Source organism: Pinus tabuliformis, chromosome 8 (assembly GCF_031772625.1).
Source record: "Pinus tabuliformis cultivar Carrire ecotype Pingquan chromosome 8, CPIR1, whole genome shotgun sequence".
Classification (NCBI taxonomy): Eukaryota; Viridiplantae; Streptophyta; class Pinopsida; order Pinales; family Pinaceae; genus Pinus; species Pinus tabuliformis.
Window position 1 is genome coordinate 975,591,841 of NC_142294.1, and position 21,165 is coordinate 975,613,005.

The following is a 21,165-nucleotide window of genomic DNA, read 5'->3' on the forward strand; positions in this document are numbered from 1 at the left end:
GCTCATCTCTTATCCGCAATCGACTTTTCACAATTCAACTTATTACAATTTCTCAATTTGGCTTATCCTAATTTTGAAATCACAATTTCACAATTGATGTTTCAGTGTTTAGCTTTTTCGATTATCCTTTGAAATCAGTGACACCATACGTACTTTTTAGTAGGACCATCTCTTTTATAGATTTTCATTCATTTGTTATGATTTTAGGATTTACTTAGGCTTGTAATTCATCTTCTAAAACTAGAAAAGGATTCTTAAAAAGGATTTATGACCTATTCATAAAATTTTCTTGTTTTATTCAAAAGTCAAAGAGTAAAAATAAAACTTATCCTATTTTATCTAAACAAAGAAGGATTCTATCCTAAAATTTAAAGGGTCCCCATTATTCTTTCTCCTAAGTAGAATTTCCTTCTCTTTTGGGCTTTACCTTTTCAACATTTTTGAGTTTTATCCTTTCTTTTCATACCCTTCTTATTCTCCTCTTTTTCACCTCTTTTATGTGGATACTTAATAGAAAAATGTCCAACTTCTCCACATTAGAAACACTTGAAAGGAAGCTTACCTTTATAATTTCTGTAACCTCTCTTTAATTTATAGGTGAACTGAACAAATTCTTCATCAGATTCACTACTAGAATAATCTTCCTCTTTCTTGATTTTCTTTGGAAGTTTCATGATCTTTTTTATGAGATTATTGTTGAGAAATGGCAACAAGAAATTCCAATTTAAATTTGTCCTTGAATTTAAACTGTGAATTAAAATCGAATTCTATTCTCATATCAACTTGTAAATAGTTAATTAAGGTTAATTAACTTAATTAGCTTAGGAATTTCAAGTTGGAATTCTTTTGGAAGTCATGTAAGTGTTCTCCCTAAATTTTAGGGGTCCAATATGAGTTTAGATTGAGTTGTAATTAGATAACTTAGTTTACTAAGTTGTAGTCAGTTAAAATAGTTCTAACTGTTTATTGAACTAGTAGAGGATTAACAGTTAGTTAGTGCATTGGTTCATCCACTAGTTCTACTCCAGATCACTGAAGATTCACTCATTGGAAACTCATGCATGTCAGTTCTGAGAAAGACCCAGTTGAGACTAGAGTGTAGGGACATGTTGAGGGCCCTAAAATCGGGTCAACAACAAGGTGGGTCTGGAACCTGGTTGGTGGCTCCTTGCCCGTTTGGTGTAGCGGGTCCGACTGGGGATAATGGGACCAGCTTCCCAATCTAAAGGATGTGTGTGTGTGTGTAGATTTTGATGATGCTAATCTAGAGGTAATTTTAAGCTAATTTAATTCTAAACTCTAAACTGACTCTATGCTACTATAATCTAACAAAAAGAGCACATCTAATCTATACTAACCCGGGGTAGAATTCTTTCATCATGCGATCTAAAAAGATTTCATACAATAACTGGTAATAAAGATCATTCAGCTATCATAAGAATATAAATCAATTAAGATAAACCATTCTGCATAAGAAGTTAGGCAAAACAGTTGTGAACAGCATATCGCATAATAAGTTATTCATATGTCAAGCAAAAATAAATGACTCCACCGTACAAAAGTGCCAAATGGTAACCCACACATTCATACATTAACATATAAACAACTCAGGTGTATATCACTCTAAGAATATAAGCAGAAATTAATCAAGAGATAAAAGTACCATTTATGACTGATTTCACTCACAAACTTCAAGCAATAACGATTTATCTCTACTTACTTCTAACATCTACTAAGAGTACAGAAGTGCAACATCAGTAGCAGACATTAAAATGCAAACATAAATAAATCTCGATCCATCCATTCATCAAAAACCCCCTTCGAGGGTGCAAAAGTGCATGTTCTGAGGACAAGTTTTTTGACAAATTTCCAGACCCTTCTCCGAATGCCATGAGAAGGGTTAAATACTACTAACTAACTAATCTTAATTACACAAATTTAGGAAACGGCTTCAAATGATCGCCCTTTTACTAAAACAAATTTATTTCTAAAAATTGAATCTAATTTCTAACCGTTTCTGTATCTGCTCCTTAGTGCTGTAAGCAATGCAAGGTTCACCTGGAAAGAGTCGGCTGGTTGTCTTTTTCTTTTGTTCGAGTGATAAAAGTAGAAATAACAAAAGCTGGCACCTCTTTCTGACAAACTAGAAGATATTTTCGAAAATCTTCCTCTGGCTGGGTGTATTTGATGTGTGTATACTTAGTATAACCCAGATTTCTTTCAAACTAATTGTGTTGTTGCTATTTCGGTTTCCGGCCGTGTGAATGACTCAATGAGTTATGGATTTCGTTGCCTGAACAATCTTCCGTATTGAAAATTGCTTCCATTCTTTGTTCCAGGCTTTTATGGAGCGTCCTCCCTCTTTAGCGTTTTTCTTTTTTCTTTACCCAGTCTGAGCTTCAGGATCTTTTGCAAACATGCTGCTTTTGTGCGCCTTTGACTCTGAGTCTTGGATAGTCTATTTTCATCAGTGTCTGTTGAGTGATACTCTGGAATCCGCGGTCCTGCTGCATGCGGCATCCATTTGCGAAGGCATCTCCTCTCTGTTCTTCTAGTATTGGCGCTTTCCCCTTTTCCTTAGATGTTTCCTGCATATAGATTTATATTAGTTGCTGCCTTACAGTTTACACAAAGGAAAATAGAAATGACGAAAAGATTGACATGAAAGCTTTAAGTTCTAATGAATGCATAATCATGACACTCATAATGACTTGACTCTTCGAAAAACGCAACACGATCATCCTTGGATACTTAGGCGTACAATCATTAATTTCCCTTAAGGTGCGCGCTCAATTTTGGGTTTACAGATCATGCCGAGGAAACTTTGCGATGAGTGGTTTCTGCGATTCGCATCACAGCATCAAGGATTGCGATGTCGAGAGGTGTCATCGCAGCAATTGATAGTCTCATTCATCGCGGATCGCAAATCGCAAGATTGCAGTTTGTAAGATTGCAGATTGCAAATCGCAAGATCTCATTTTTCATTTGATCACTGTGTGCTGCTTATGCGACGTTGCGATATGCGACATCGCATATCGGCCGTCGGTGATTCCTTAGGTTTTTCTTTTAAGGGCGCTTTCAAAATATGCGATGCGATGAATTTCGCATCGCTTCTTTGCAGCTTATTTATGCGCATAGGAAAACGCTTCACTCTCTCTTTGCGATGCGATATAGCTTTTAGGGAGTTAAATACAAAAATTTTGATAAAAATATTTTTGGGATTTTTTGTTAAGGGTCCCCCTTTGCTTGATGTTATTGATAATACCAAACAAAGAGGGGGGTTTTTGGTGACCACAACAATGGCGATTCACTGTGAAGAACCAGTTATCTCTGCTTTTCTATTGACATTTCCACTTCCAAAACAGAAAAATTTTCATATGTCTAAATTTTGTTATGGACAGATAGAGTAGATTACCCCTTATCCTGTCAATGATACTTTGTCTCAACCTTTCTTTTATTCCAATTGTCTACTTCCTTAGGCTTAGTTCTTGCATTCACACCAGACATTACTCGGTCCTTTTTAAAGATAAAATAAGGTCTTCTCTGCGTACTGGCTTTAAAATATGCTCATTTGTCGTAGGTAGAGGCTCTGTTGCCTGCAAGCGTCCATAGCCTCGACAGAGTTACCATGTTATCCAGCAATGATCCTTTTTCCTGCTTGAGGTTATTTACAACATTTCAGAGAAAAATCCTTTTTGACACTTTTTCCTTTTTTATTCTCTAAAGAACAATGTCTTGGTTTGGTGGCCAAATTATGACACAATCATTCACTTGATTTACACTTTTGCTGAGCAAGCTGGCTCGTGATGAGACCCCTTGTCTTTTGATTGCAACAATCTTGAGTCGTTGCCCTGTTTTGATAGACAGTATTGGAAAAGTCAGCAAGTTATAATATCTGTGATCATGATAAGCCGGCTCGTGATGAGACCTCTTATTCTTTGAGATATAGTGTTTTCTCGGATTATTTCTCTGAATGCTGCGGTTTCCTTTAGCAGGGAGGAAGTCATTGTTTTTCCTTAATAAAGCTCTGGACGAAAATAATAGAGTTTGAAAACAACAGCTTTACAGAGAATATTTATTTTATTATTGATGATACCTTTCATTGTGCTAACATAAAACAATTTTTTACCAAAGGTTGCTTTCATCAAAGTTTTTTGAGAGGTTGAAACTAATATCACATTCAGGCTAAAGTTAACTCTATTTGTCAATAATAAAAATTAGATTTTTCGAAAAGTTCTGCTATTTGTAAAAGCAAAATCAAAATCTGACAGAGAATTGGTGTGCACTTTCATGAATCCTTTTTGATGATCATTTACAACCGGTTTTATTTATAAGAAAGAGAAAAAAAAATAAAAAAAACTAAAACTATCCTACAAAAATAGAAGAATGATCTTCTATGGAAAATACATTTTAAGAATTTGTCCATTCACAGGCAAAGAATCTCTTCTACCTTGCAAATCCTGCAACACAAACGTCGATGGGCCTATGACTTCTACAATCTGAAAAGGACCAAGCCACAAATTCTGAAATTTCGTATGTTTGCCCTTTTCTTCATGAGCCTTATCCCATTTCAAAACTAAATCTCCCATCTGAAAGCTTTTTCTAGTCATTATACTTGAGTCAAAAGAGGATTTTATTAGCGCTTGGTGGTGAGCATGGGTTTTATTAGCTTGTTCTCGTCGTTCTTCTAGTTTGATTATCTCCATTTATCTCAATTGTAAGGAGGAAGTAGATACTTCATCGATGTGTTGTACTAAAGACAAAGAGGGAATGACTAAGTGAGTTGGAAGAACCACTTCTTTCCCATAAACTAAATTAAAGGGAAAAGTGCCGATTGAAGCTTTCTTCGTAATTCTATGCCCATAAAGCATTTACCAGTGCTTTGTGCCAATTCTTTTGGTTTTGGTCGACTGTTCTTTTAATAATCCTGATTAGGTTTTTGTTTGTTGATTCAGCAAGCCCATTACCTTGCGGATAGTAGTTGGCAGAATACTTCAGTTTGAACCCTCTTTTAAGTGCAAACTCAGTCATTGTATTTCCAGAAAAGTATGATGAATTATCAAACATTAAGGCTGTTGGAAATCCAAACCTAGTGATGATAAATTGATCTATGAATTCAATAATGTTTCCAGAATTAACTGTCTTGAGAGGAACTGCTTCTACCCATTTAGTAAAATAATCTGTTGCCGTGAGGATATACCTATGCTGCTTAGAAGAGTGAGGAACGATCTCACCTATTATGTCCAAGCCCCATTGGCTGAATGGTTGCTCAATGTTAACCGACTGTAGTGGCATGGATAATTTCTTTTGTTTCCCTGCAGCAGTCTGGCAGATTTGGCATTTCCTTACGTAATTGTATGAGTCTTTGAACAACGCGGGCCAATAATATCCTGCACGTAAGATCTTATGTGCAGTAGCTTCTCCGGCATAGTGTCCACCTGCTGGTCCATCGTGGAGTTCCTGCAAAACCTTTTCGGCTTCAGTTTTCTCAAGACACTTAAGAAGTACAAAATCGTAATTCCTTTTAAACAGAACATCATTTATGAGCTGGTATTGTTTAGCTTTCAATCTCAGAGCTCTTTTCTTGGTGTGATCCAGATGTGATGGAGCATACCCGTTCTTAAGATAATAAATGGTGTCCGCATATAATGATTCTGTGTCGTTTAGGCTTACCTCATATGTATGTACCTCTTCAGATGAGTTCTCAGGAATTTGCAATGCTCCAGCTAACATCTTGCAGAAGCCTTGACCTCTTACGATGTTTGCTGGCTTGATCTCAAGATCGTATTCTTGTAAAGCGGTAATCCAATTTGCTCTCTTTTCGCCCACATACTTCTGTATCAACATGTTTCTTACTGCTGGAAATGGTACTACGAATTTGGTATGGGCTTTAAGTAAGAAAGGTTTGAAATATTTGATCACTTTGAAAACAGCATATGCCTGTTTCTCCACGTCTGAATAATTGAGCTCAGCACCTTGTAAGTTCGAGCTAAAGAATGCGATTGGAGCTTCCGCCTTCTCTTGATTTGCGTGAGTTAAAATCGCGGCATAAGATTTCTCTGAGGCAAAAGTGTATAAGATAAAAGATTCTGAAAAATTTGGGGTAGCTAAAGATGGAGCGTTGATGATAGCTTGTTTGATCAAGTTGAATGCTTCGTGTTCATCTTGACCCCATTTAAAATTTGAATTCTTTCTTATCATATTTTGTAAAGGAGAAATAATACGTGAAAAATCCAGGACAAACCTTTTTACAAAATTGATTTGTCCAAGGAAAGATTGCATGGCCTTTTTGTTATGGGGCATGGATATTTCAGAAATTTCTTTGATTCTGTCAGGTTCAATGTGAATACCAGATTTCGACACTATGAATCCTAGCAATTTCCCTTCACTTAATGCGAAAAAAGATTTCTTTGGGTTAAGTGAAATCCCATACCTTAAACATCTTTGAAAGATTTGTTTCAAATCTTTGAGATGGTCGCTTCACTTCTTGCAGTACACTGTTATATCATCCAGGTAAATCACTACCGATTTATTGACTAAACCTTTAAAAGCGATGTCCATGGCTCTCTGAAAGGTAGCGCCAACATTGATCAGACCAAATGGCATCTTCTGATATGCGTATGTGCCCCATTTGGTTCGGAATGTGGTTTTCAACTGATCATCGGGATGTACCAGCACTTGATTGTATCCTGAAAATTCATCCAGGAAGGACATTAATTCTGAGCCCGCTACTGCCTGTAGTATTTGCTCCATAGGTGGGAGGGGAAAATTGTCTTTCTGACAGGCTTTGTTGAGATTCCGGAAATCAATACAGATCCTAATATCTCCGTTTTTCTTTCTAACGGGCACCATATTGGATACCCATTTGGAATATCTGACAGGGAAAATTATTCTGGCTCTCAACAACTTATTTAGCTCAGTCTTTATCTGATTTTCTAAGTTGGGGTGGATTTTTCTGAGCTTTTGCTGGACAGGTTTTTCATTGTCAATCATAGGGATAGTGTGTTGAATGATAGAAGTGTTGTATGTCTTCAGCTCATCGTAATTCCATGCAAAAACGTTTTTGTATTGTCTCAGAAGACGGATATATGCTGATTTTTCTTCAGGGGCTAGGCCGTGGCCCAGATTAACGTTTTGCGGCTTCTGATCGGTTCCTAAGTTCACTAATTCATAATTCAGAGTTGAACTGTAGAGTTTAGAATTGGCATACCTTTTAAACCGACTTTTTAAATCATATAAATCTTCTAACTTAACCACCGATTTAGGTATAGCATTATCAGTGCTATTTTGTTGTATTTGGTGATCATGATGGTCTTTGTCAATTATTTGATTTGAGTAGGATCCTTCAGAAGTGAGGAAATTTATAATGTCATGATCGTCATTGAATACTCTCTAGTTGGTGATGTTGCCAGGGATGGATGGTCTAAAGATTAATTCTATTGAGAACCTATCTGGACTAAAATCTTCGGAGGGAATAAGTCTAGAGGCTACGTTAGCTAACAGGTCTGCGCTCGCATTTTGGAGTCTTGGGATTGACGAAATATTGAATGCTATGAAATGTGAAGTTAGATCTTGTACTAAAGATTGATAGTGCTTTAAATGACATGACAAGCAATGTATGGTGTTACGTACCTGTTTGACGACAATCTCAGAATCTCCAAAGACTTGAAGATACTTAACATTCAACCTAATTGCTTTGTATAGGCCTTGCACCAAGGCTTCGTACTCCGCTGTATTGTTTGTGCAATCGAACTGAAGTCTGCATGTAAGCATGATCTTGTTTCCGTCTGGGCTAATTAGAACGCATCCTGCTCCTGCTCCCTCATTAGATTTAGAGCCATCAAAATATAATTTCCAAAACAAAGATGTATTTGTTATAGACATTTTTGTGCCTTACAACTTTGAGCATGAAATTCCATAATCCAAGGGATCCAAAGTCCCTAAAAGTGTTGTTCCTGCCCCTAAAGGAACAAGGTCAACCAATGACAGCTTCTCCCAGAAGTTCTCCACCAAAAAATACTCAGAATCAGTCAAATTAGGATCAATTCAAGTGCTCCACTAGCTGCCTGCGTTGCAAAGCACCCCAGTACACTAGCTAGGTGCATTGCAACGCACCTAAATGCACTACCAGGGTGTGCTGAGCGAGAAATGCCAAATGGCAGTTTCATTCCGCGAGGTGTACAGACAATGGAAGCTTCCAGAATCTTCCTCAATGACACTTGCGTCACTGAGTTCGACCAAGGATGAGTAAGAGGCTTTCAGCCTCCAAGTGGAAGCAAGAACTGACAGAGAGAAGCCACAAGTCAAAACATAAGCTGACTCATCCTCTCCGCTTACATCTATATATGGATCCCTCATCCCAGAGATCCAGAGGCTGGAATTTTGTACTTTGCAGAGAATTGTTGTTGGTTTGATATTGAGATTAGTGCATTGGGTGATTTATGCTTTGTTGGAGGTGAGGAAGGGATTCCTTTGTTGGGAGGTAGATGTTGGATCGGGACTCACTTGGTTGTATCTCCTCTTGGACTTTCTTATCATATCAATAAAACTATTTGAGTTTCTTCTACATGCTTGTGTATTAGTGATGTTTTGTTATATTTGCATGTTTAGCTTAATCTGATCCTAAGCTTTTTATGAATGTAAATCTATATCTTCGTGTAGTTTCTCTCTTCTGTGATCTTGCAGGAACTTGGTGAAGCTGGACCAGTAAGGGAGCAGGCAGCAGGAAGCGAACAAAGAGGAGAGCGATTGGATCAACAAACTAGCGAAAGACACATGTTAGTTACATCCTTCCTCTTCGTTTACATTTCATAAAGAAGAATACGAAATTAGTTTTCCTTGTTTGTTGCTAAGGCACTATCACACCTTAGAGTGGGATAGGGGCGTTCTGAATAGATACTTTTCCCAGCAACAAAATGGCGACTCCACTGGGGATCGTATCTAGTTAGTTTATTTGTGTTTCTATTGTTGTTCTTCTCATAAACTTAGGAGTGGCGAACCGAACTGCATTTGCCATTTACAAATGCAAAGTAGAGATCTGCTACTCTAGTCCATTCACTGGGCCTGATTATGATCTGAACAGCTGATCCAAAAATGCTCTAATTGCCCTTTGTGATAGCTCTTAGTCCTCCTTTAAATCATCCCTCTAATTGTACCTTATTGATAGCTTTTATCCGGCCAAAAACCATAGATTAAACTGCAAACCGTGACCCAAAACCCAGAGAAAATTCTCATTTCTGCTTCAGCGCAGGTTCTGTGAAGAGGTTCTGCATTTCAACACAGGTCCCGAGAGGGCTACCTGCACTGCAATTCAGTTTCTCTGTGCAACAGGTGCGCTGATCAGCCTTTGCCCTGTGCAGTTGTGGTTCTTTGCTTCATTTTGTTCAGTTTTATCTCTGATTTTTGCAGCCTGTTATCAGTGTGTGTACCTATCTGAAAACCCCTTTTCTTTGCCTTAATTCCGCCCCAGTTGTATAAAAGAAACTGTACTTGTTTTTGTGTATTTGTTACATCATTTGCAGTTTCCCATTATAGAAGTGAACTAGTCATACTGTCGCCCTTAGATCTAGACCTGTCGTAAGTGTCGTTTTGATCTTAGGAGTAAATTTGTTTGCTGTTGACAGTTGATTGCACTTTTAATTTTGTCTTTTGGTTTGAATTTGTGAATTTCTAGTGTCGAAACAAGTGTTTACTTCAAAATCATAAAGTGTCGTAATCGTCTTTTTGATTTCGAAAAGAAGCTTGTTTGTGTTTTTCACTTGAAATCGAATTCAAGTTTGTACAACAACTTTCTTTTTAGGCATCAATATTAAGAAAGAGAAAACAAATACATGCATATGTGCATTTGCATTTTGACAGTTTGTATGGTTTGATTTAGGAAAAGTGCATTTACAGTGTGCTCTTTGCTCTTTGAGAAAAGATTGTGTCTTTCTTTTCCCCTTGTAGCTAGGATTTTCATGGTTGAAAAGAGATAAAAGCTTGCTTATCATCTTTAGACTGCATTTAGGAATTATATCTACATCTCGTGGTGATCCAAAAAGGCAAACTTCTAAGAAAGATCAACCTAAAATAAATTGAATGAACTTAACAACGCTTTGTAAATTAACACACAACATAGAGGTCTAGGCTAGAGACGTGTTCCGGCGTCGTAAGGCTTGGTAACTGTTGTCCTCACTGTTGGTTGGGTGATTCCTCCCCTGTGAGACAATAAGTGCCAGTACGGATTGTGCTCCCACGTACCGTCGAGTATATATTGGGAGACCCCTATAGGCATAAAACCTTTATCCATAGGAAGCCGTGTCGGCCGCCCTACTGATTGCAATGCATTGAACACAGCATTCGGGAAGATTGACCGCCCGTACCCTAAAAAGTATTCTGCGGTTTTGCGATTGGTTTGGCACACCCTCTACCTAGATCTCCAGAGCAGTCCCTTTCATTCCTTTTCAGAATCCTTAACAGAAAAGGTCCATCTGAGCACTTGTCACTTCAGGCTCATTAAAAATCGAAGGAGACTAGAGTCATCTTTTGCTTTTTCTCGACTCTTTAAAATTGAAAAAGCAAGTTGTGTCCAAGCGTCGTTAAAATTTATTTTAAACGGAGTATTCATACCCTTTTTCCTGCGCTGATCTTTAGGTTGAGAAAATGGAGCCTACCAACCAAGGAATTCCCCTTGGTGGAAATCCTAGTCCCTTCTCCTCTTGGGGAGATGTTGGTGCACCCCATATGGCCACATTGTCGCTTCCAGGACTGACAATTGGCTTGCCGGTCTGGCTCTTCTCAACCAATGTTGTTCAGAACACCACTATTCCTGAACAGTCGAATCAGCAGTTAGACGAGTCCATAATTTCCCACCAACCTTCTACTTCCTCTAATTCTTCCTCTCTTCCTTCCTCTTCGCGTGACGGGACTGGTAAAGCTAAAAACCAAGTTCCTAAGGAGAAAAAGGAAAAGAAGAAGAAAGAGAAAAAGAAGAAGGAGCCAAAGGCAAATAAGGGAAAACAAGTGTTGTCTGATGAAAATCCACACACAGCACCGACCAGGCCTAAATCACCATGTGTCATTTGTAGAGGATACCACTTTCACAGAGATTGTCCTTGCATCCCTCGGATACTAAGGGACTGGTCTCCTCGTTTGCACAATCCGTGTGTCGTCAACCTCTGATGGCCATGTTGAAAGCACACCGTCAACTAGCGAAAGTGAAGTTCTAGGACAAAAAGGGAGGGCTAGACCTCCCTGTAGACTGTGCGAAGGCAACCATGCCCTCCACCGTTGTCCCTTCTTAGACAAGGCTAAAAGAGTCTTGGATGATCGTCTGGTTTCACCGTTACGACTCCCTCCTGGATATAAAAAACTCTTGCCGAGTCCTTCGTTAGTTGAGAATCCAGTTGGCCCGCTCAAGTGGTCAGCTGAAGCGTCTATCATTGAAGATAAACCAACTGAATCCATACCAGACGAAAGTCAAAAGGTCGAGGCGGCAGTTGACCCGGTCTTGCCTTCAGAAGTTTTATCTTCGAATGATACAGTCACTGAAGAGGATAAGGATGACACCATCCAAATTCTCTTCATCAACACAGACTCCGACGAACACGGGGGCAATCCACCCATTCCTTTATCGCAGGAAGGAAGTTCGTCAGAGCCATACCCGACTGTCTACTCGGTCCCACCACCAAGCAACCTAGTTGTATCCTTCGACTGGAACCAACTAGGCAGACCCCGTTTGCCAGCAAGCATACCATTCTGAATTATCGTTCAAATATACAGAATGGTCATGGCTGGCACCATCATTGATGACGGGGCATCTGTGAGTATCCTTTCCTCTATTGCTTGGAAAGCGCTTGGTTCGCCATTGCTTTTGCCTAAAATGAGAAATCTGACAGGCTTCGATAAAGGAACCAGTCGACCTTTAGGGATCCTCCCCAATGTGCCCATAACATTGAAAGGGAAGACCGTTCAAATGAACATGATGGTCGTTCAAGGACCCTTGGATTATAACCTACTCCTTGGACGAGACTACATATATTGCATGGGAGCCATCGTCTCCTCACTCTTTAGAGTAATGTGTTTTCCACATGAAGGAAGAGTGGTCAAGCTCATAGACAAACTTTCATTTCCCAGATCACGCATCACAAATAGTCATATACCATCCCTAAATGGTCTCTTCACGAAAGAAATGTCTCAACCCACGGTCCGTCCTCCCGATGAGCACGAGTAATTCAAAAGGATATGACTGGAACCCAGGGGCATGCGTCCTGGTCTGCTTCGGCAGGAAAACTTTGGGTATAGGGTAGGTTTCTGCGGGAGAATATGACTAGTCTGTACCCCACCCATGCTGGAAGAGGGTTATTCTAGAATAAGATTCTCTTGTCAAAGTTATGTAAGCTAGGTCGGCGCCGCTTACCTTTGTTTATCTCGGTAGACATCGTCGAAGAAGTGTTTTGTTTGCACCACAAATAAAACAGACTTTGAATAACCTGAAAGAGGTAGGCCTTTCCTGGTAGAACAAATGTTTTATCTGCAAATTGAGGGGTAACCTTGAAATCGTACTTTATACCTGGGGGCATGAAAACCTTTTGGAGTGAAAGCAAGGGGCGGCTATTTATTTTTTAAATTTTTAGGACCTCTAACCCTTTAAACTCGTAGGATTAGTCGTTTCCGAACTTGCATAAAGAAAGGATGCGGGGCAAAGCTTTGTAAGGTGCAAGCTCCATAAAAATGGCATTTCAATGAGACATTCTTATCATATGACTGGATTAATCAAGCAGTTTTAGCACATAGTTCATGCTCGTTAAAAAATAAACATAAGATTGAGCAGTTTTAGCACATAGTTCATGCTCGTTAAAAAATAAACATAAGATCGAGCAAGTGTTTCAACCCGCGTTTAAGCTCATTAAAAAATGAACTATCCTCCGGTAAATAACCACCGTGAATGTAACATTATCAGCCATTAAAGCCTTGGTCGTGTCTGCACCGTCACCTCCACTTTTCCATTGGCCGATCATTCACCTCCATTTGATTGTTTACCCATTTTGAGGAACAGCTGCGAAGAGTGATTTCACTAGCCATCCTTGTGACACTGCCGTGATTGGAAAATTCCAACCCTTACCTGGAATCAGTTGCTACCTGTTTTATCACTCGTTCCTCAAAAGACGAGTCTTCTTTAAGCTCTTTTCATCTGACTCGTAAAATATGAAAAGATTGCCGAGTTTTGGCCTTCCAGCTCGTAAAAGCGACCGGAAGTGCTATCCCTCCTCTAGATTTTAATCTTTTTGGACCTGAGGGATTATTGCACAAAAAGATCGAGCGCTTGTTTTGTTCGGCTCGTTAAAACTATCGAAATTTCATCCCTTCTGTATTGTTTTATACTTTTTCAGACTTAAGGGATTAGATGACGAAAAAGGACTTCCGGAGTTACCTTTACGTTCCTTTTCAGACTCCCTAAAAAGGAAAAGGACCGAGTTATCTTTGTCGTTAAACTCGTTAAAAACATTAATAGCGACAAACTTGTCTTTAGACAAGAACGAGTTTCACTATCGCTAGGCTCGTTAAAACATAGCGATGGGTTTGCCCGAAGGGAAAATTATAGAACAAGCATATGTTATCCTCCTCAAGCTTGACAAAAATAAAGAGGTACTGGTCAGCAATGACTGGGGAAAAATTGGGAAGAAACTCAAAGAACCTTTATTGGTAGCAAGTCGCTCTTGAACATGACACTTCCACTCCATGCCTGAGTCGGGTTGGGTTGTTTCATTCACCGGTCACATCACCATGGTCTCGCCATACCATCCACCTTTGGGGTAAATGCTACCAATCCATCATATAAGTGTCGCCGATATGTTCAAGAGAAGTCATCCAGAGAAGTCACCCGTGTCCCATCCACTAACATACATTATACTTCATTCTTTCATGACCGCCACCCTGAACCATATATCATTAGATCGTTTTCACCTCCATCAAAATCATTTGCTCCGTTCCGTGTCATTGATGTGGGATACATCAAGGCCCTCCTTTGACGGATCGCTTCTTGTTGACATCAGCTCATTATCCAAGAAGTTGATCTAGGAACACCCCCTTCAGTACTTTGAAGCTTGCATGCCTCAATGGCAAGTTTCTCACTTCCGGCGACAGGTATACATCAATGAACTTCGACCTTGCGTGGTGTTTGACGCCAAGTCCTTTATTCACACCACGTGAATTCTACTGCAGTACCTTGAGGGTCATTATCATTATCGGTGATTCCTCTCGTGCTTGTTAACAGTTTACATCATTGACTGGTAATCAAGCGATGTTTTCGATGTTCGACTTCAAAACATTTCTCACATGGATCGACTTGTACTTAGAGTGAAGATCAGACGAGATTGAAGACCCCAGATCTAGTTTCATCCATCCGGGCTGCGATATATATTCAGGAAAAATAAAGACATTGACATGTACAACATTGCAGAACAGATAATCATCCTACCAAAAGGATGATGATTTCATCAGAATCATCAGTCTACCATTAGACGATTGTCTATCCTATGCACATAAGAATGAATTTATAAAGCTAAGCATGGGAATTCCCGCCTCAGCTAGATCATGAAAACAGTATGAAAAATAATGTATTGTATTGTATCTTATTACAGGTCTCCTCCCAGCATTGAAAGAAATTTGGATCCTCCTAATAAAGCATTTCACCCGATAAACGGCCTCATACTTTAGGGGGCAACTGTTATAGACATTTTTGTGCCTTACAGCTTTGAGCATGAAATGTCCATAATCCAAGGGATCCAAAGTCCCTAAAAGTGTTGTTCCTGCCCCTAAAGGAACAAGGTCAACCAATGACAGCTTCTCCCAGAAGTTCTCCACCAAAAACTACTCAGAATCAGTCAAATCAGGATCAATTCAAGTGCTCCACTAGCTGCTTGCGTTGCAAAGCACCCGAGTACACTAGCTAGGTGCATTGCAACGCACCTAAATGCACTACCAGGGTGCGCTGAGCGAGAAATGCCAAATGGCAGTGTCATTCCGTGAGGTGTACAGACAATGGAAGCTTCCAGAATCTTCCTCAATGACACTTGCCTCACTGAGTTCGACCAAGGATGAGTAAGAGGCTCTCAGCCTCCAAGTGGAAGCAAGAACTGACAGAGAGAAGCCGCAAGTCAAAACATAAGCTGACTCATCCTCTCTGCTTACATCTATATATGGATCCCTCATCCCAGAGATCCAGAGGCTGGAATTTTGTACTTTGCAAAGAATTGTTGTTGGTTTGAGATTGAGATTAGTGCATTGGGTGATTTATGCTTTGTTGGAGGTGAGGAAGGGATTCCTTTGCTGGGAGGTAGATGCTGGATCGGGACTCACTTGGTTGTATCTCCTCTTGGACTTTCTTATCATATTAATAAAACCATTTGAGTTTCTTCTACATGCTTGTGTATCAGTGATGTTTTGTTATATTTGCATGTTTAGCTTAATCTGATCCTAAGCTTTTTATGAATGTAAATCTATATCTTCGTGTAGTTTCTCTCTTCTGTGATCTTGCAGGGACTTGGTGAAGCTGGACCAGTAAGGGAGCAGGCAGCGGGAAGTGAACAAAGAGGAGAGCTATTGGATCAACAAACTAGCGAAAGACACAGGTTATTTACATCCTTCCTCTTCGTTTACATTTCATAAAGAAGAATACGAAAGTAGTTTTCCTTGTCTATTGCTAAGGCACTGTCACACCCTAGAGTGGGATAGGGGCGTTCTGAATAGATACTTTTCCCAAAAATAGTATTTACAGAGTTATCTAAAAAATTAAAACACTTTGAATCATCAATTTTGGAAAAATTTTCAACTTGGGACAAAACTGAATTTTCTAAGTAAGGTGAGGTGTGAGCATTGAAATTGCCGAGGAAAGAATCTACCGAGTAATTGCCTATGATACTGCTGTTGTATGCTATTGCTTCATTCTCTCCTTCCAATTCAGTCACTATGTACTTTTGGTGCAACTCTCGTTCAACCTTTATTTGATTCGGTTTACCGTTGTAGGGTAACCACATGTGCGACCAGTCGGTTGAGAAATATCCGTGGAGTTTTTTGGACCAATCCCTGCTAAGAATTAAACCATAGAATTCAGGGATATCAGCTACTAGAATGTCGATAACCTGGCATACTTTCGGGTTAGACGACAATCTTATGGTCACCTGGTTAAGTTCACCAATCACTTCGACTTGAGATCGATCAAGTTGAACTATGCGCACTGTGGATTTTTGTGGCTGAACATTCAATTTGGCACATATTGATCTGGGTAAAATATTCGTTGAAGCACCAGAATCAACCAAGCAATTGTGCATGTTTTTATTGAAAATTTCATAAGTGAGAAGAAAAGGAGGAGTATGGGATCTTGATCTTCCTCCAATCAAGGCAATGTCATTTGGATCAATCTTATTGATCATGTTGGTTGGAGGTCTTCCCATGTTGTGGGAAGCTACAGCTGTAGGTAAAGATGTAGTAGGCACGGCATGTAATTCTTTCATCATTATTTTCTATTGATGTTTCAATTTGCTCAATTCGTAAAGAGTGATATTAGCCCTAGCCTTTTTCATGTCATCGATAATGTTATACTCCATTTCATCCGACACTATCAGTGTTCTTGATGGAGGTGCTTGATCTGGTTGGACTGGGCTAAATTGGGTCGCTCTAGCGGTTGTTTTCTTTGTTGCGACCTTATCTTTTGTTGCAGGGCTTGCGCCCTTCTGTTTAGGGGTAGTTTGGGGAGGATCAAGTTGATTTTTGCTTCGTGTGCTAACCGGAAATGCTTCTTGATCTTCTTCTTGTGGGAGGATGAAATCCCACATTCCTTGTAGTTCCAAAACTTCTTCATCATCGGTCTGCCCTTCAGTGGTATTCTCTTCTTCTTCTTCTTCTTCGGATTCGACGTTTGAGACAGCATTGGGTGGTTTCACCTCCATGGGAGGATTTCTTTTAAAAGCTCTGTAGGGCTTTTTTGAAGAAGTTTCTGCTACTTGTTCTCTTATGTCAATCATCTCATTGGACATGGCCTTTAACACTTTTTGTAATCCTTCCATATCGAAAGGATCTCTCGTTTGCTTCTTCTTGGTGTCTTCTTTGAAAGAGATTTTCTTAGATTTGCGTTCTTGTATTGCAGATCTCTTTTCTAGGGCAACTACGCGCTTTTCTACTGCTAACGCCTCTATCAATTTTTCAACTAAGGTTGTCTTGTTTGCCCTATCTACGAAGATAGCCAAGTTTGATGGTAAGGCCGTGATATACCATTCACATCTTACTTCCTTGCTGGGTTGAGAAGTAGCGGGAATTTTGTTGAGGATCTTATTGAACCGTAAATTGAAATCTTTAATGGGTTATCTAGCCTCAGCTTTAAGATTAGATAGGTCATTGATCAATGTCATTGTTGATCTGTCATCACCAAAATTATTGAGGAATTTACTTTGAAAAATGTCCCAACTTGTGATGGACCCGGAAGGTAACGAAAAGTACCATGACCCGGCTGTTCCTTGCATTGTATAAGGAAAAAGCCGGACAACAGTATCCTCGTTGGTAACTCCATTGAGATTAACAGAAAGCATGAAATTATTGATATTCTCTTCAGCTAGCATGCCTGTTTCTGGATTGAATTTAGGTAGCCATTTCTCAAGATGGGCTGATATTAGGCTCAGGGGTGGAGGCATTAAAACCGCCCCAGGATTGTTCCATGGAGACTGGGCCATCGTTGAGCTGCTAGTTAATGAAAGTGTAGAGGATGGTCCCTGATGCTGAGAAGATGAAGATATTATGATCTTTGATGATTGAAGAGGAAGGGTTGTGGAAGATGGATGAGTGATTTGGGATGAGGATGTGGGTGGTTGACTTCGCGGTGAGGGGGTTGAAATGGACGAAGTAGATGAAAGAGTCTCACTGTCAGATTCTTGTGGTGTTTTCCTTGCTCTTTTCCTGGTAGGGAGAGGGAGTTCACTTGGTTGAATACCAAATTTTTCACTCTTCAATCTGGTCATGGGATGAGCAGGATTGTACTGCGAAGTCACGCTGCTGTGAGATTTATCAGACCTCTGAGAAAAAATAGAGAATCCCTGGAGTTTATGAATCAAAGTTTGAATTTCAGGGGGTTCAATGATGAGTTGGTCTGATATATTAGGGTAGGTAGCAGTGGTGGATACTCGAGCGACTTCTAACTCTGGGTTTAACCGTACTGGAGAAGTCGGGGGAGTTGATGAGGGTGATTTACTCTCAAAATGGTATTTAGATTTTTACTTAGTTTCCATTCATAGTTCGTGCTCTCCTTCTAGCGCCAAATATGTTGAGGGCCCTAAAATCGGGTCAACAACAAGGGGGATACCCACCCGGTCCGGAACCTGGTTGGTGGCTCCTTGCCCGTTTGGTGTAGTGGGTCCGACTGGGGATAATGGGACCAGCTTCCCAATCTAAAGGATGTGTGTGTGTGTAGATTTTGATGATGCTAATCTAGAGGTAATTTTAAGCTAATTTAATTCTAAACTCTAAACTGACTCTATGCTACTGTAATCTAACAAAAACATCACATCTAATCTATACTAACCCGGGGTAGAATTCTTTCATCATGCGATCTAAAAATATTTCATACAATAACTGGTAATAAAGATCATTCAGCTATCATAAGAATATAAATCAATTAAGATAAACCATTCTGCATAAGAAGTTAGGCAAAACAGTTGTGAACAACATATCGCATAATAAGTTATTCATATGTCAAGCACAAATAAATGACTCCACCGTACAAAAGTGCCAAATGGTAACCCTCACATTCATACATTAACATATAAACAACTCAGCTGTATATCACTCTAAGAATATAAGCAGAAATTAATCAAGAGATAAAAGTACCATTTATGACTGATTTCACTCACAAAATTCAAGCAATAACGATTATCTCTACTTCTTCTAACATCTACTAAGAGTACAGAAGTGCAACATCAGTAACAGACATTAAAATGCAAACATAAATAAACCTCGATCCATCCATTCATCAAAAACCCCCTCCGAGGGTGCAAAAGTGCATGTTCTGAGGACAAGTTTTTTGACAAATTTCCGGACCCTTCTCCAAATGCCATGAGAAGGGTTAAATACTACTAACTAACTAATCTTAATTACAAAAATTTAGGGAACGACTTCAAATGACTGCCCTTTTACTAAAACAAATTTATTTCTAAAAATTGAATCTAATTTCTAATCGTTTCTGTATCTGCTCCTTAGTGCTGTAAGCAATGCAAGGTTCACCTAGAAAGAGTCGGCTGGTTGTCTTTTTCTTTTGTTCGAGCGATAAAAGTAGAAATAACAAAAGCTGGCACCTCTTTCTGACAAACTAGAAGATATTTTCGAAAATCTTCCTCTGGCTGGGTGCATTTGCTGTGTGTATACTTAGTATAACCCAGATTCCTTTCAAACTGATTGTGCTGTTGCTATTTCGGTTTCCGGCCATGCGAATGACTCAATGAGTTAGGGATTTCGTTGCCTGAACAATCTTCCGTATTGAAAATTGCTTCTGTTCTTTGTTCCAGGCTTTTCTGGAGCGTCCTCCCTCTTTAGCGTTTTTCTTTTTGCTTTACCCAGTCTGAGCTTCAGGATATTTTGCAAACATGCTGCTTTTGTGCGACTTTGACTCTGAGTCTTGGATAGTCTATTTTCATCAGTGTCTGTTGAGTGATACTCTGGAATCCGCGGTCCTACTGCATGCGGCATCCATTTGCGAAGGCATCTCCTCTCTGTTCTTCTAGTATTGGCGCTTTCCCCTTTTCCTTAGATGTTTCCTGCATATAGATTTATATTAGTTGCTGCCTTACAGTTTACGCAAAGGAAAAGAGAAATGACGAAAAGATTGACATGAAAGCTTTAAGTTCTAATGAATGCATAATCATGACACTCATAATGACTTGACTCTTCGAAAAACAAAACACGATCATCCTTGGATACTCAAGCGTACAATCATTAATTTCCCTTAAGGTGCGCGCTCAATTTTGGGTTTACAGATCATGCCGAGGAAACTTTGCGATGAGTGGTTTCTGCGATTCGCATCGTAGCATCGAGGATTGCGATGTCGAGATGTGTCATCGCAGCAATTGATAGTCTTATTCATCACGGATCGCAAATCGCAAGATCGCAGTTTGTAAGATCGCAGATCGCAAATCGCAAGATCGCATTTTTCATTTGATCACTGTGCACTGCTTATGCGACGTTGCGATATGCGACGTCGCATATCGGCCGTCGACGATTCCTTAGGTTTTTCTTTTAAGGGCGCTTTCAAAATATGCGATGCGATGAATTTCGCATCGCTTCTTTGCAGCTTATTTATGCGCATAGGAAAACGCTTCACTCTCTCTTTGCGATGCGATATAGCTTTTAGGGAGTTAATACAAAAATTTTGATACAAATATTTTTGGGATTTTTTGTTAAGGGTCCCCCTTTGCTTGATGTTATTGCTAATACCAAACAAAGAGGGGGGTTGTTGGTGACCACAACAGGACAATGTACTATTAGTTGTATGATTTACTAAGTTGTAAATATCATGCATGCAATCAGGAAGATGACCTAATTAGGATCCATAGTTTTGAAAGTGTGAATTCCCTTTAAATACAGGCTATTCATCCTAGGAATTGCGCAAGGAAATAGGGGCTTGGAAGGTAGTGGAAATTGGCTAAGTGTTGGATTATAGCAAGCTTGTGATCCAAAGAGTTGAGCATACTTGTGCGGAATTGTTCTAGTGAAAACACACTTTGTATCTTCACTCATATTTCCGATTAATGCAATACAGACAGGCAGGGTTTTGAGCAGTGGCTTTCTCCTGGAAAACTTATTGTGTTATGAGCCATTAATTTGTCTTATTCTTGTTCATATTGTTTTCATTGATCTATTGGCTCCCGTTTGTTGAAAGTAGAAGTAGATTCTTGTCCCATGCTTTAGTAAATTGCATGAGCTTGTGAATCTACAAGAAAATCTACAATTATTGACCTTCTTGAGACCTTGAATGCTTCTTCACTAGGCTCATATTTATCTTCTTCAATGTGCATCTCATAAGATGTAATAATTCCAGGCAATTGCTCCATAGTGAAAGTGCTTAAGTCAAAAATCTCCTCAATAGAAGAAACCTTAGGATTAAATCTTGTCGATAAAAGCCTCAAGATTTTTTGAATAATTACT